The 15,331-nt window shown below is 34.2% G+C and overlaps 1 long non-coding RNA gene across 6 annotated transcripts in view; it reads left to right on the forward strand.

The window, feature by feature from the left end:
• The window catches only part of LOC109448683 (uncharacterized), a 148,723-nt gene that overhangs the window by 98,469 nt on the left and 34,923 nt on the right, over positions 1–15,331 (forward strand). The gene's annotated exons all lie outside the window — the stretch shown is intronic.

Consider the following 15,331-nt stretch of genomic DNA (forward strand, 5'->3'; position numbering starts at 1 on the left):
GAGGGGTGACCAGTTAGCTCAGTTGGTTAGAATGTGGTGCTAATAACACCAAGGTTGCCGGTCAGATCCCCGCATGGGCCATTGTAAGCTGTGCCTTCCATAAAAGAAAAAAAAAAGAAAAAGATTGGTACATTAAAAAATAAATAAACAAATAAATAAAATATGTTAAGAGGCCAGATCTCATGTTAAGTGTTCTTATCACAGAACAACAACAACAATAAAAAACACAAGGACATTTTTGGAGATGGTAGAGATATTGATTGTGATATACTGGAGATCATAGTTTGATTGTGGTGATGGTATCATGGGTATATGCATATGTCCAAACTCATCAAAATGTATACATTAAATATGTGCAATTTTTAAATATATCAATTATACCTCAGTAAATCTAAAAAAAAGATGTTGATTATATTTTAAAGATATTTTCTGGAGAAGGAAGAGAAGAAAATTAAGCAGCTGAAGTCTCAAAGCATTCAGAATTCTTGATGTAGGAGGTGAAAAGGAATGGCTTCATGATTCTTTGTTTCAATCTGTTGCCCGCATGATGAGTAGTTGATCCTGATGTTGATGTTGGTGTTCTCCTTGGCACTTAAAGAAATAACAAATATATTCTTAACGGTTTCTCACTAGAGAGCTGAGACTACCGATTCACGGGAAAAAAAACCTTTTTGAGGATACAACTGAAAAACAATTTATGACAGAAGATGCAAAAGAAAAGGAGGAAGGGAGATGGCAAAAGTGGGTAGAGACTGTGAGAGGAAACATGAGGGGAAGGAAGTTGAGGAGGGACAGTGGGAGGGATAAAAAAAGAAATTTTTCTCCATTCTACTGCTCAGGCTTCAATCATCCAAGGCCTTCCGTTTGCTTCTATCTTGCCTACCACCCTCCAGCTATTAAAAATCTTACTCGCATTCTAGTGTTAATCCAGTTCCTCCAGCCTTTTCCATCTGCAGGCATTTTAGATTCACATGGTTACCATAACTTTCACCGGTCTTCTTACTCCTCATTCCACTGTCAGTAGCATTTGCTGAAAGCTTTCCTGGAATATTCAAATCCTTCCATTTAGTTAATTCAAACAGTTTCACTGTCAATGATATTTCAGTGTCACATTATACCTGGCAGTGTTCTAGGCTCTGGAGTAAAATAGTCAATGAGATGAATTCTCGATCCTCATGGAGCTTACATCGCCACAGGTGAATAAATATATATTTGATTTGCTATAAAAAGCAGATGCAGGGGATGGAGAATAACAGAGTATGCTACTTTAGAAAGGGTGGTCAAGAAGTTTCTCTATGGAGGTGATCTTTAGGTAGGAGCCTGAATAAAGTGAGGGAACAAACTGTATGAGTTTCAGGGCAGTGTGTGCCTGGCAGTGGGATGCGTCAAGTGCAAAAGCTTATGTTGGGTGTGTTCAAGGATCAGCAAGAAGCTGATGGTGGGGGACAGTGGTAGGAATGAGGTAAGACTTAGGCAGAGGCAGATCACAAAGAGGCTAATAGGCCACAGTGAAATCCTTGGATTTTATTCTAAGTGATGGCAAGTCATCACACTTAGAAGGTTGAGAGGAGAGAGGCAACGTGGAGTCACTGCACTCTAGGCATACTTTCTCAGATGAAAGTGGAGCTGCAGCATGTCAGGAGACTTCTTAGGCACTTATCCCATTGCATTTATTAACATAAATACTGCAGTAGGGATGGGAAGTGGTTGTTTAGGGATAGCTTGCACTTGGTGACACTACTGGAAGGTCTACTGTGTTTCCCTGAAAATAAGACCTAGCCAGACAATCAGCTCTAATGCGTCTTTTGGAGCAAAAATTAGTATAAGACCCAGTCTTATTTTACTATAAGACCAGGTATAATATAATGTAATGTAATATAATATAGTATAGTATAGTATAGTATAGTATAATATAATATAAAATAATATAATATAATATAAATACCGGGTATTATTTTACTATAATATAAGACCAGGTATAATAATAATATAATATAATATAATATAATATAATATAATATAATATAATATAATATAAATACCGGGTATTATTTTACTATAGTATAAGATCAGGTCTAATGTAATGTAATGTAATGTAATGTAATGTAATGTAATGTAATGTAATGTAATGTAATATAATACAATATAATACTGGGTCTTATTTTACTATAAGACCGGTCTTATATAAGACCCGATCTTATATAATAGAATATAAGATCGGGTCTTATATTAATTTTCGCTCCAAAAGACGCGTTAGAGCTGATGGTCCGGTAGGTCTTATTTTCAGGGAAACACGGTATTGTACCTTCGGAAGAGCACTACAGTACCATGATGGAGGTGACTGTTTTCCTAGAAATATTTCATTAATTAGTTCTTCCAGAGGCCAGTAGACGTGAAGTCAGTGGTGGCTAATTCAGTGACTATTTTTGTGGGCTTATTATGTATCAGACACTGGGCTAGATACTTTTGTAAATGTTAGGCTGTGCAGATATTTGTCCCCATGTTACAGAGAACAAAACTGAAGCTCAGAGTTCCTATTGTACCACAGCTGCTGGAAGTGTTTGGCCAGTTATCTGAATATTCACACTAAAGTAGGCACTTTGCCTAAATTATTGGAGTAATTGCAACAGTATAGATCTGGGTATTAATCCTGTTTAATCAGGCAATGTGCTGTTAAATTTCTAAGACTATATTAAAGGGGTAAATAAAAGACTTGTCTTCTATTTTAAAAATTACTTTCTAATTTCTGGAAACTAAAGGACTATGTGGTCATTTTAGGAAAATTAGAAAATATAATTTTACACACACACACATGCATGCGTGTATGGTGCCAACCTCTCTACTTCCTCCTTGTTAATGCCTTAGACCTGTACTTTTCTCAATGTAAACGAGTAGATTCTGGTGGTATTGTCATTGTATTTATTTAAATAGTTGCAGAATGAGTTTTACTCATTTTGTCCAGTATTACCAATCATTTCAACTTTCCCTGAGACAATTTATTACTTGAAAATGAATTTGGGCAACTTAATAAATATGTTTGGTAACTGAGCTGTCTAATAAAATTGTTCCAGAGGTCATCTGAAGAGCTTACTTCTGTAGTGTATTGAGTAGTAGTGATTCAACATCTTATGCTCTGGTGGCCTATCTGCAGGGCATATTACCAAATCCACTAGTTATTTGGCATAATTCATCTAAAGAAAGTAAACAAAATAAAATGATTCCCCTTTCCCTTGATAACCTCCTTGCTTGCATCAGACTATGGGAGTACATCTTAGTCTATATGTCAGATGTTCGAGGAGTATACTTTTTATTACTTTTTTATAACTCAGTTTCTATTTTGAGTCCCTATTCTGCCCAGATGGCTGGAATTAGGGATCTTTTATCTTTTCCTAGTGCTCTGCTAATTCTTGGGTGGGGGAGGTGGGTCTTGTTAGACATCTTCATCTTTCCATAGTCATAGCATCTGTAGAAACGTTCATCCTTCATTTTTGTTTCTGAAGTTGGTCATCACACGTTGCTGCTGACTTATCCCTCATTCGCATCCCACAGTTTTAGCTGGTAAAACAACTCTTCCTGCAATTTTCACGCTATTGATTACACTATAATCTTTCTGTGGTCCCCAAACTCTGCTAAGATGTGGAGAATTCCCTGATAGTGCCACTTGTCTAAGTCTCCCTGGGACCAGGTGTGGCCTGGGAAACTCTATGAGGCTAATAACTTTGCTGTCACATTATTCATCCAATTCTGTGGGATCTTCCTGTCTCCCCGAGTCTGTACCTAGGAAATGGGACACAGATTGCCTCTGTTCTCTTGTAGAAAAAATGTCTATCTGTTGTTCCTTTGACTCTTCATTTCTTCCTTCCAGGGAATTTTCATCAGGTCCACAGAATGAGAAAGTCTTTTCTCCTTTTTTTAAAAAGCTGTTCTAAATCTCTGTTTTGTGCCAGATGTTGTAAATCCATGGGCTGTATTTGACCCACAGGAGTGCTTTTTGCTTGGGAAGTATTTCAAAAATTGGGAAAATTAACATAAAAATCTGAATTTCCAGATTTCTTTTGGGGGAAAACTGATCTGGCAACACTGCAACCACATTTCCATATGGTAAAAATCAGCTGGAGTTACCTGGTGGCTCCGTTTAAGACTTGCTCACTCTAGTCCCCATATTCTCTTGTTTTATATTACTCACCTGCCTGGCTTTGGTAAGCATATGTTCTGAGTCCTTTCTATTATTTTCAAGGCCCAGGATTTTGAAATTCATAGGTCAAGAAAAACACTCTTTATTTCTGTTTTCTGCTGTCACTACTTTTCCTGAGGCAAGCTGAGCATATCTACTGCTTGAATGGAAGAGGAATCTAAGAACAATAGGGGGAAAAAATGGGTAGTATTTCAAAAATGTTAAACCACTACAAGATATTATCAGAATTTTATTTTACTAATTAAAAATGTTTTGTCAAGTTGATTCTTAAAATTCAACTTTATTAAGGTATAAACTTCATATAGTTCACCAATTTTAAATGTATAATTTAAGCTGTTTCCAAAGTGAATGTATCATTTTCCATTCCCACCAGCAATGTATGAAAGTTCAATTGCTCCACAGTCTTGTTATCATTTGGTGTTATTAATATTTTAATTTTAGTCACTCTAGTGAATACATTATATCTAGTTATAGCTCATTGCAGTTTTAATTTGCATTTTCCTAGTGAATAATGATACTGAGCATCTTTTCATGTGCTTCTTTTCTGTTTGTATATATATATTTTGAGAATTGTCTGTTTAAATTTTTTGTCTATTTTTAAAAATTGAGTTGTTTCTTATTTTGAGTAGTAAGAGCTTTTATGTGTACGGATACAAGTCCTGTCTCAGATAAATATTTCATAAATATTTTCTTCTATTTTCTTAATAGTCTTTTGAAAAGCAGAAGTTCTTATTTTTGACAAAGGCCAATTTGCTAATTTTCTTTCTTTCTCTCTCTTCTTTTTTTTTTTTTTTTAAAGTTAGAAAACAATTTAATGATCATTTACCAAAATCCATAGGAGAATCTTAAATGTTTAAAGGGACAGACCATTCCACTACTCCTGCTATCACCATGACTTTCATGTTAGAGTATCACAAGTCAGAAGTTTCTGTTGTTTCATCTACTTAAAACCAGATGTAAGAAACACCATAAGTCATAGCAACTTCAATGTGAAATCATCAAAGTTCTCTTGGAAAGGTTTTCTCTCTGAAAGCAGCTCCCTGTCCAGAAGACACTTAAGGCCCATGGACCTTTCCTCTTCCAACTAAGTTAAATGCCTCAAAATGCCCAAATAGTTAGTCAAGGCAAGTATGAAACAAGCTGCATGCCTTCTAGGTGTGATGAATATCAGAGTTTTGAGAAGGACATTAAAATCATCATGGAATCCTTGGAGGACTGAGATACTAGAGCACCAGGGAGAGGAGATGGCGGTGCTGTCACTCCCAGGAGCTCAGGACCGTGCCCTGATTTTCTTTTTTTATGGTTCATGTCTTTTGTGTCCTATCACAAGAATTTATCTCAAGCTCACAAAGTTTTTTCTCATATGTTTTCTTCTAGAAATGTATAGTTTTTGCTCTTACATTTAAGTCGATGGTCCATTTTGGGTTAATTTTTATATAAAGTATGAGGTAAGAGTAGAGTTTCTTTTCTTTTTTACATGTGAGTATGTAGTTGTTGCAGCTCTCTGTTAAAGAGACCACTCTTTCCCTACTGCATTAATATGATGCATTTGTTGGATATAGGTTGGTCATGGGAATATTCTGAATTTTATTCTGTACCATTGATCTATATGTCTTTCTTTAAGCAAGCTTTAGAGAAAGTTTTAAAATAAATAGTGTAAGTACTCAAACTTTTTTTCAAAAGTGTTTTGGCTATAGTAGGTGTTTTATATTTTCATGTAAATTTTAGAATAAACATGCTAGTTTACAAAAAGGCTTATTAGGATTTTGAATGAAATTGTTTCAGATTTATAGATTAGTTTGGGGGGAATTGACATCTTAAACAGTATTGGAGCTTCTGATCCATAAACATAGTATATTTATATATATCTCTACAGACGCTGGACACGTTTTGTTAAATTTATTCACAATTCTTTCTAATCTTCTTGTTGCTATTGTAAATGCTATTGCTTTTTGAATTTTAGTTTCCAATTATTTGTTAGTATGTAGAAGTACAGTTGATTTTTACCCATTTACTTTGAATCCTAGGACCTTGCTAAACTCATTTATTAGTTCTGGTAGGTTTTTTTGTTTGTTTGCTTTTTAAAATTTTTTTAAATTAAATTTATTGGGGTGACATTGGTTAGTAAAATTATATAGGTTTCAAATGCACATTTATATAATACATCATCTGTATATTGCATTGTGTGTTCACCACCCAGAATCAGTTCTCCTTCCATCACCATATACTTGATCCCCTTTTCCCTCTTCTATCACCTCCCCTTATCCTCTGGTAACCACTAAACTGTTGTCTGTGTCTATGATTTTTGTTTGTTTGTTTGTTTTGTTCATTTGTTGCTCTCAGTTGTATATCCCACATATGAGTGAAAACATGTGGTTCTTGACTTTTTCTGTCTAACATGTTTTGCTTAGCATGATAATCTCAAGGTCCATCCATGTTGTTGCGAATGGCAGTATTTCATCTTTTCTTATGCCAAGTAATATTCCATTGCCTATATATACCACATCTTTATCCAACCATCTATCAAAGGACACTTTGGTAGTTTCCATGTCTTGGCCACCATGAATAATGCTACAGTGAACATAGCAGTGCATATATCTTTACAGACAAATGTTTTCAAATTTGGCGGGTAGATACCCAGAAGAGAGATTGCTGGATCATATGGTAATTCTATTCTTAATTTTTTGAGGAACCTCCATATTGTTTTCCATAGTGGCTGTACCAGTTTACATTCCCACCAGCAGTACACAACCTCTCCAACACTTGTTATTCCTTGTCTTGTTGATGATAGCCATTCTAATGGTATGAGGTGATATCTGATTGTAGTTTTGATTGGCATTTCCCTAACAGCTAGTGAAGTTGAGCATTTTTTCATATATCTGTTGGTTGGTTTGTCTTCTTGGGAGAAGTATCTGTTCAGGTCTTCTGCCCATTTTTTAATTGGATTTTTGTTGTTGTTATTGAGTTGTATCAGTTCTTTATATATTTTGCATATTAGCCCCTTATCGGAGGTGTTGTTTGTAAATATTTTCTCCCATTCGGTTGGTTGCCTCTTTGTTTTGTTGATGGTTTCTTTTGCTGTGCAGAAGCTTTTTAGTTTGATATAGTCCTATTCATTTATTTTTGCTTTTACTTCCCCTGCCTTTGAGGTAAAAGTCATAAAATCTTCTCTGAACCTAAGGTCCATAAGTTTAATACCTATGCTTTCTCCTATGCAGTTTATTGTTTCAGGTCTTATGTTTAGGTCTTTGATCCACTTTGAGTTAATTTTGGTATATGGTGACAGATAGCAGCCTAGTTTCATTCTTTTGCACATGACTGTCCAATTCTCTCAGCACCATTTATTGAAGAAGGTTTCTTTTCTTTATTGTATGTTTTTGACTCTTTTGTCAAAAATTATCTACCCATATATATGTTGGTTTACTTCTGGGCTTTCAATTCTATTTCATTGGTCTGTGTGTCTGTTTTTCTGCCAGTATCATGCTGTTTTAATTATTGTTGCTTTGTCAGGGAATATGATACCTCCAGCCTTATTCTTATATTTCAGGATTGCTTTGTCTATTCAGGGTCTTTTGTGATTCCGTACAAATCTGATTTTTTTTTTTTGTTCTATTTCTTTTAAAAATGCCATTGAATTTTGATGATGATTGCATTAAATCTGTATGTTGCTTCAAGTAATATTGTCATTTTAACTATGTTGATTCTTCCAATCCATGAACAAAGAATATCTTTCCATTTTTTTGTGTCTTTTTCAATTTCTTTTAATGTCTTATAGTTTTCAGTGTATAGATCCTTCACATCCTTTAATTTTATTCCTAGGTATTTTATTCTTTTTGTTGCAATTGCAAAAGGAATTCTTTCACTTCTTTTTCTGAAATTTCATTGTTAGTATGTAGGAACGCAATGAATTTTTGTACATAGATTTTATATCCTGCAACTTTACTGTATTTTTTTATTGTTTCTCATAGTGGTTTGGTGAAGTCTTTGGGGTTTTCTATAGAAAGAATCACATCCTCTGTCAAAAGGGACAATTTAACTTCTTCATTCACAATTTGGAAACCTTTGTTTTCTTTCTCTTGCCTTATTGCTCTGGCTAGGACTTCCAATGCTATGTTAAATAAAAGTGGTGACAGGAGGCATCCCTGTCTTGTTTCTGATCTTAGAGGAAAAGCTTTCAATTTTTCAACATTAAATATGGTATTAGCTGAGGGTTTGACATATATGGCCTTTATTATGTTGTGGTACTTTCCTTTTATACTGATTTTATTAAGAGTTTTAATCCTAAATGGATGTTGAATCTTGTCAAATGCTTTTCCTACATCGATTGATTCAATCATGATTTTTATCCTTTATTTTGTTTATGTGGTGTATCACATTGATTTCCATATATTGAACCATCCTTGTGCCCCTGGAATGAACCCTACTTGATCATGATTATATATATATATATATATATATATGTATGTGTGTGTATATATATATATATATATATATATATATATATATTAGAGAGAGAGAGAGAGAGAGAGAGAGAGAGAGAGAGAGAGTCTTTTTAATGTATTGTATTTGATTTGTATTTTGTTTAGGATTTTTGTGTCTGTATTCATCAGAGATATTGGTCTGTAGTTTTCTTTTTATCCTTACTAGGTTTTGGTATCAGGGTAATGTTGGCCTCATAAAATGAGTTAGGAATTATTGCCTCTTCTTCATTTTTTTGAAAGAGTTAGAGGAGGGCAGGTATTACGTCATCTTTGAATGTTTGGTAGAATTCACTAGTGAAGCCATCTGGTCCTGGACTTTTGCTTTTGAGGAGGTTTTAGATGATTGTTTCAATTTCCTTACTGTTGATTGTTCTATTTAGATTTTCCAATGCTTCATAATTTGGTCTAGGAAGGTTATATATTTCCAAGAACTTGTCCATTTCTTCTAGGCTATTTAATTGGGTAGCATATAGTTCTTCATAGTATTTTTGTATGGTCCTTTGTAGTTCTTTGGTATCCGTTGTAACTTCTCTTTCATTTCTGATTTTGTTTGTGTCTTTTCTTTCTTTAGTTAGTCTAGTCCAGGGTTTGGCAATTTTATTAATAGTTTCAAAGCAGTGGCTCTTTGTTGCATTAGTTTTTTCTATTTTTTTTGTTGTTGTTGTTCTCTATTTCATTTAATTCTTCTTTAATTTTTATTATTTCCTTCCTTCTGCTGACTTTGGGTTTCATTTGTTCTTCTTTATCTAATTCTTTAAGATGTAATGTTAGGTTGTTTATTTGGGATATTTCCTGTTTCTTGAGATATACCTGTAATGATATAAATTTCCCTCTTAATACAGTTTTTACCACATCCCAATAATTTTGATATCATATAATTTCATTCTCATTTGTTTCTATGTATCTTTTGATCTCTCCTTTTATTTCTTCTTTGACCCAGTCATTCTTTATAGCATGTCATTTAATCTCCACATATTTGTGGTTTGTCCTGTTTTCTTTTCGCAGTTGATCTCCAATTTCAAAGCACTGCGGTCAGAGAATATGCCTGGTATGATTTCAGTCTTCTTAAATTTTTGGAGGCTAGTTTTGTGTCCCAACATATGGTTTATCTTTGAGAATGTTCCATGTGCACTAAAAAAGAATGTATAGTCTGGTGTTCTAGCATGAAATGCTCTGAAATGTCAATTATGTCCATTTGGTCTAATGTGTCATTTAAGGCTGATTTTTCCTTATTGATTTTATATTTGGATAATCTATACCTAGTCATCAATGATGTATTTAGGTCCCCTCTATAATTGCGTTTTTTGTCAGTTTGTCCCTTTAGTTCTGTTAGTAGTTGTTTTATATATTTTGGTGCTTCCTGATTGGGGATATATATATTGATAAGTTTATGTCTTTTTTTTTTTTTTGTATTGTCCCTTTTATCATTATGAGATGTCCATCTTTCTCTCTTGTTACCTTTTTTATCCTGAAGTCTGTTTCATCAGGTGTAAGTATGGATACACCTGCTTTTCTCTGATGCCATTTGCTTGGAGTATTGTTTTCTACCCTTTCCTTTTGAGACTGTATTTGTCCTTGTAGCTGACATGTGTCTCTTGGAGGCAGCGTATGGTTGGGTTTTGTTTTTTGATCCAATCTGCTACTCTATGACTTTTTATTTGTGACTTCAGTCCATTTATATTTAGGATGATTATTGATATATGAGGACTTCCTATAGCCATTTTATGTTTTGTTTTCTGGTAGCTTGGTGTCTCCATTGTTTCTTTGCCTTTGTGTTTCTGTCTGCTATTTCAGTTTGGTGGTATTTTATGATTTTTTTTTTCCCCTCTGTTTCCTCTTTTTTATGTTATGTGTCTCAGTTCTGGATATTTTTTGAGTGGTTAACATTAAGTTTATGTAAAAGAAAGTTTCATATATATGGTAGTCCTTTCTCTTCAGCATGCATCTTATCTCCATTCCTCTTTATAAATTCAGACCTTTACTCATTCCCTTTTATGTTTTTGTTGTCACAAATTATCCCTATTTATGCTGTGAGCTCATTTCTGAGTTGCTGTGGCAAATTTTCTTCTTTTTTTCCTTTTTTATATTTTTATCTTTTTTATGTTATTGAGGCCTATTCTGTGTAACGGTTGCCATTTCCTGCTTCCATCTGTCTGGTAGTATCTCACTCATAGATTTGTATCCTTTTGTCATTTTGTTTCAGGTAGAATAACCTCCTTCAGTATTTCCTGTAATGCGGCCTTGTGGTGGAAAATTCCATCAGCTTTTGTATATCTGGAAAGGTCTTTATTTCCTCTTTATATCTAAAGGATGATGTTGCTGGATATATTATTCTTGGTTGGTACTACGTTCTCTTTTTTAATACTTTGAATGTTTGATTTCACTCCCTCCTGGCTTATAGAGTTCCTATTGAAAAATATGATGATAATTTAATGGACTTTCCTTTGTACGTTTCCATCTTCTTTTTTCTGGCTGCCTTGAAAATTCTTTCTTTGTCATTAATTTTTGAGTCTTTCAATATAATGTGTCTTAGAGAGGGCCTTTTGGGATTGAGGTAATTAAGTGTTCTCTTTTCTTTTTGGATTTGAGGGTCCAGTCCTTTCCATAGGTTTGGAAAGTTCTCATCAACTTTTTGTTTGAATAGGCTTTCTGTGCCCTTCTCCCTCTCTTTTTCTGGTATACCCATTATTCTTATATTGCTCTTTCTGATGGAGTCAGATAGTTCTTATAAGAGTTCTTTTATTTCTTGTTACTCTCAAGTCTCTCTTCTTCCATCTGCATCATTTCCAGATTTCTATCTTCAATAGCATTAATTCTTTCCTCCATCTGGTCAGCTCTATTTCCTAAGCTTGCTATTTCATTCTTCTTCTCTTTTATTGACTTCTTTAGCTCCAGAATTTCTATTTGATTCCTTTCTAAAAATTTCTATCTCTTTGGTAAAATATTCATTTTTTTCAAATTAAAGTTTATTGGGGTGACAATTGTTAGTAAAGTTACATAGATTTCAGGTGTACAATTCTGTAATACATCATCTATAAATCCCATTGTGTTTTTTGATTTTATTTCTGAGTTCATTAAACTGCCTATCTGAGTTTTCTTGTATTGTGTTGAGTTTTTTCAGAACTGCAATCTTGAATTCTCTGTTATTCAAGTACAGTTTGCTATGCTTTTAAGTTTATTTTCTGGAGTTTTAAAAAGTTTTCTTTCTAAGCTGTCTTGTTAACTTGATTATTCATTGTAATTAATGGATTGTTTTTCTTCCTGGGCATCTATGGGAGTGAATTCTGTAGCAGGTTGATAAGAAGAGGCTTTTCTTTTGCTTTCCAGTAGGTAGCACTGGAGCGTTTTATTTTCTCTTGCCCTGTTCCAGCTTCTTGTGGTGGAAGATTTCCTGGGGAGGTGGATGTCTCTTCTGTGACCAGGTCATGTCAGTCTCAGGGCACCACCCATGTGGGAGGATGTGGTAAGCGATGGGGTTCTGATCTCCTGAAATCCCAGTGCTTCCCCTGAAGCCAGATGCAGAGCTGTGTGCCTCAGCAGCCCCTGTTGGAATCAGCTGCAAAATGTGGTGGCGGGGTAGCCTGGGAGAGGGCATTGGTGTGTTTTTGTCCTGTTCTCGGCAAAATGGCGACTGTCTGACCACAGCTGCCTTGCTCCTATAGCTCCTCTCTTGTCACTGGAATTAGCTACAGGGTGTGTCTGGCTCAAGAATTGTCTCTCCAGTTTTTAGGGCTGTAGATATTCTGCTCTTTAATCTGACACCACTACCTTTTTTTTTTTTTTTCTGGGGCCCACTGCTAGCACCAGGAGGGTGTGGGTGGTGAACGCTGGGACGGTGGGGGGAGGGGGCCAAGCTCTGTGGCTTTGTTTTCTGCCTGTCCAAGAGGGCTGTTAGAGCACAATTGTCACACTTCTGTACTCAGTCTTTGCCCCATCACTGGGTTCAGCCATATCATGTGCTGACCACTCAGGCAGGATGGCTGGGACCACAGAAAGCGCACCTGCACTCTCAATCCTCCCCTCTCTCTCTGGACTGCAGTGAGCTCCGGGCTGTGTTCTGCAGTCCCGGTCTCTGCTCTTCTCCCTTTCCTTCTCCCCTGTTTGCCATGATTTGCCCACTTTCAGGTGTTTTGATGTGCAGATCTTTCAGACGTTTTTGTGTGTTGTGTAGGGAATTCTTTGTTGAATTATAGCTGTTCAATTTGTCGTAACTCCAAGAGGAGAGATCACAGGGGACCCCTCATATCACCATGTTTCTGATGTCACCTTGTTTGTTTGCTTTTTGTAGATTCCTTACATAGGAATAGTAATACAAAATCATTTCATCTATCAAAAAGATAATGTTACTTTTTTCTTTCTAATTTGCCTGCCTATTATTTTTTCCATAGTAACTCCACCACAATATTGAATAGAAGTGGTCAGAGCATACGTACTTATTTTGTTCCCAATCTTAGGGAGAAAAAGTACAGTTTTTTTTGTCATGTGTGTAACAGTAGTTGTAAGTTTTTTCTAGATGTTCTTTGTCAGGTTGAGGAAGTTCCTTTTTATTCCTAGTTTGCTGGGACTTTGTTAGGAATGGGTGTTGAATTTTGTCAAATGCTTTTTCTGCATGTTTTGAGATGATCATAGATGTGTTTTTGACATGGCGAATTACATTGGTTGATTTTTCAAAAGTTAAAAATTACATTTCTGGAACAAATGCTTTCTATATCTTTTGAGATGATCTTTTTTGGGTGTGTGTGTGTGTGTGTATTTTGGTTAATGTGATTGATGAATAACATTGAATGATTCTGAATGTTAAATTAACCTTGTATTTGATAAACTCTAGTCGATCATTATGTATTATCCATTTTATAGATTGTGGAATTTAATTTGCTAAAATTCTGTTAAGGAGTTTTGTGTTTCTTATCGGTTAGTAGTATTCTTGTAATATTATTGTCTGGCTTTATAGAATGAGTTGGGAAGCATTTCCTTTGCTTCCATTTTCTAGAAGAGTTTGTACAGAGTTGATATTATTTCTACCTTAAATATCTGGTAGAATTCATCAGTGAAACCATCTGGACCAGTAGTTTTCTTTGTGGCAAGGTTCTAAAAGGTGTAGGAGGACTCATCTTTGGTAATTTATTCCTTTAAGGGAATTTGTCCATTTCATCTAAGTTGTCAAACTTATTGGCATAAAATAATTCATGATTTTCTCTTATTATTGTTTTTATCTATAATATCTATGGTGATTTCCTCTTTTCCATTTTGATTATTGGCACTTTGTATCCCTTTTTTTTTTCTTGACCAGTCTAGCTAATCGATTTTATCCATCTTTTCAAAGAGCCAGCTTTTTATTTCATTGAATTTTCTGTTAGCCCTACTTTACTACTTTCTACTCTTTATGATTTTCTTCCTTCCCCTAATTTTGGATTTTATTAGTACTTTTATTCTTGTTTTTTAAAGTGGAAGCTTAGATCATTAATTTTTTTCTAAAACAACACTTAAAGCTATAAATTTCCCCATAAGCACTGCTTTAGCTTTAGTCAACTAAAATTGATGTGATGCGTTTTCATTTTTATTCAGTTCAAAATATTTTATAATTTCCCTTGTGATTTTTTTGACTCTTAGTTTGTTTAGAAGTGTTTTTTTTTAATTTCCAAATCTTTGAGGTGTTCCATATATTTTACTGTTATTGATCTCTAATTTTAATTCTGTTGTAGCCAGAGAAATTACTTTCCATATCAATCCTTTTAAATTTATTGAAACTTTTTTTACGGCCCAGTGTATGAGCTGTTTTGGCAAATATTTCAAAAAAGAGCATATATTCGGCTATTTTTAGTTGTAATGTTGTTGGTTACATAAATGTCAATTAGGTCAAGTTGGTGGATAGTATTGATAAGCCTTAGTGATTTCCTTTTATATGTTCTATATAGTTACTGAGAGAGGAGCACTGAAATCTCTTGCTATAATTGCAGAGGTATCTAATTCTTTCAGGTCTGTTAATTTTGTTCTATATGTTTTGATGCTTAGTTATTAGTTGCATACACATTTAAGATTGTTACATGTTTTTGATGCAGTAACTCCTTTATCATTATGAAATATTTTATCCCTGGTAATATTCCTTGATCTGAAGTCTACCTTATCTGATATCAAAACAGACTCTCTAGCTTTCTTTTGATTACTATTTATATGATATGATATGATATATATATATATATATATATGTGTGTGTGTGTGTATATATATATATATATATATATATAAATATATATAATTTTTTTGCACTTCTTTTACCTTATGTATGTCTTTATATGTAAAGTAAGCTTCTTTATTAATCTAGTTGGGCAATCTCTAATTTAATTATTGATATGATTAGTGTAAATCTATCATCTATTTTTTTTTCTATTTATCCCATCTTCTCATTGATTTATTAGCTATATACCTCTTTGTTTTAATTAATTTTATAGTGATTACTGTGGGTTTAAAATACACCTCCTTGACTTATCATAGTCTGCCTTAAAACAATATTATACTGCTTCACATACAGAGTAAGAACCCAACAACAATGCTTTTGTCATACATTTTACTTCTTCATATTTTATAAACACTATATACAATGCATTGCAATTATTTTTGCCATAAGGAATCAGTTATCTTTTAAAGAGACTAAAAA

The sequence above is a fragment of the Rhinolophus sinicus genome, linkage group LG03 (genome assembly GCF_036562045.2).
Source record: "Rhinolophus sinicus isolate RSC01 linkage group LG03, ASM3656204v1, whole genome shotgun sequence".
Classification (NCBI taxonomy): domain Eukaryota; kingdom Metazoa; phylum Chordata; class Mammalia; order Chiroptera; family Rhinolophidae; genus Rhinolophus; species Rhinolophus sinicus.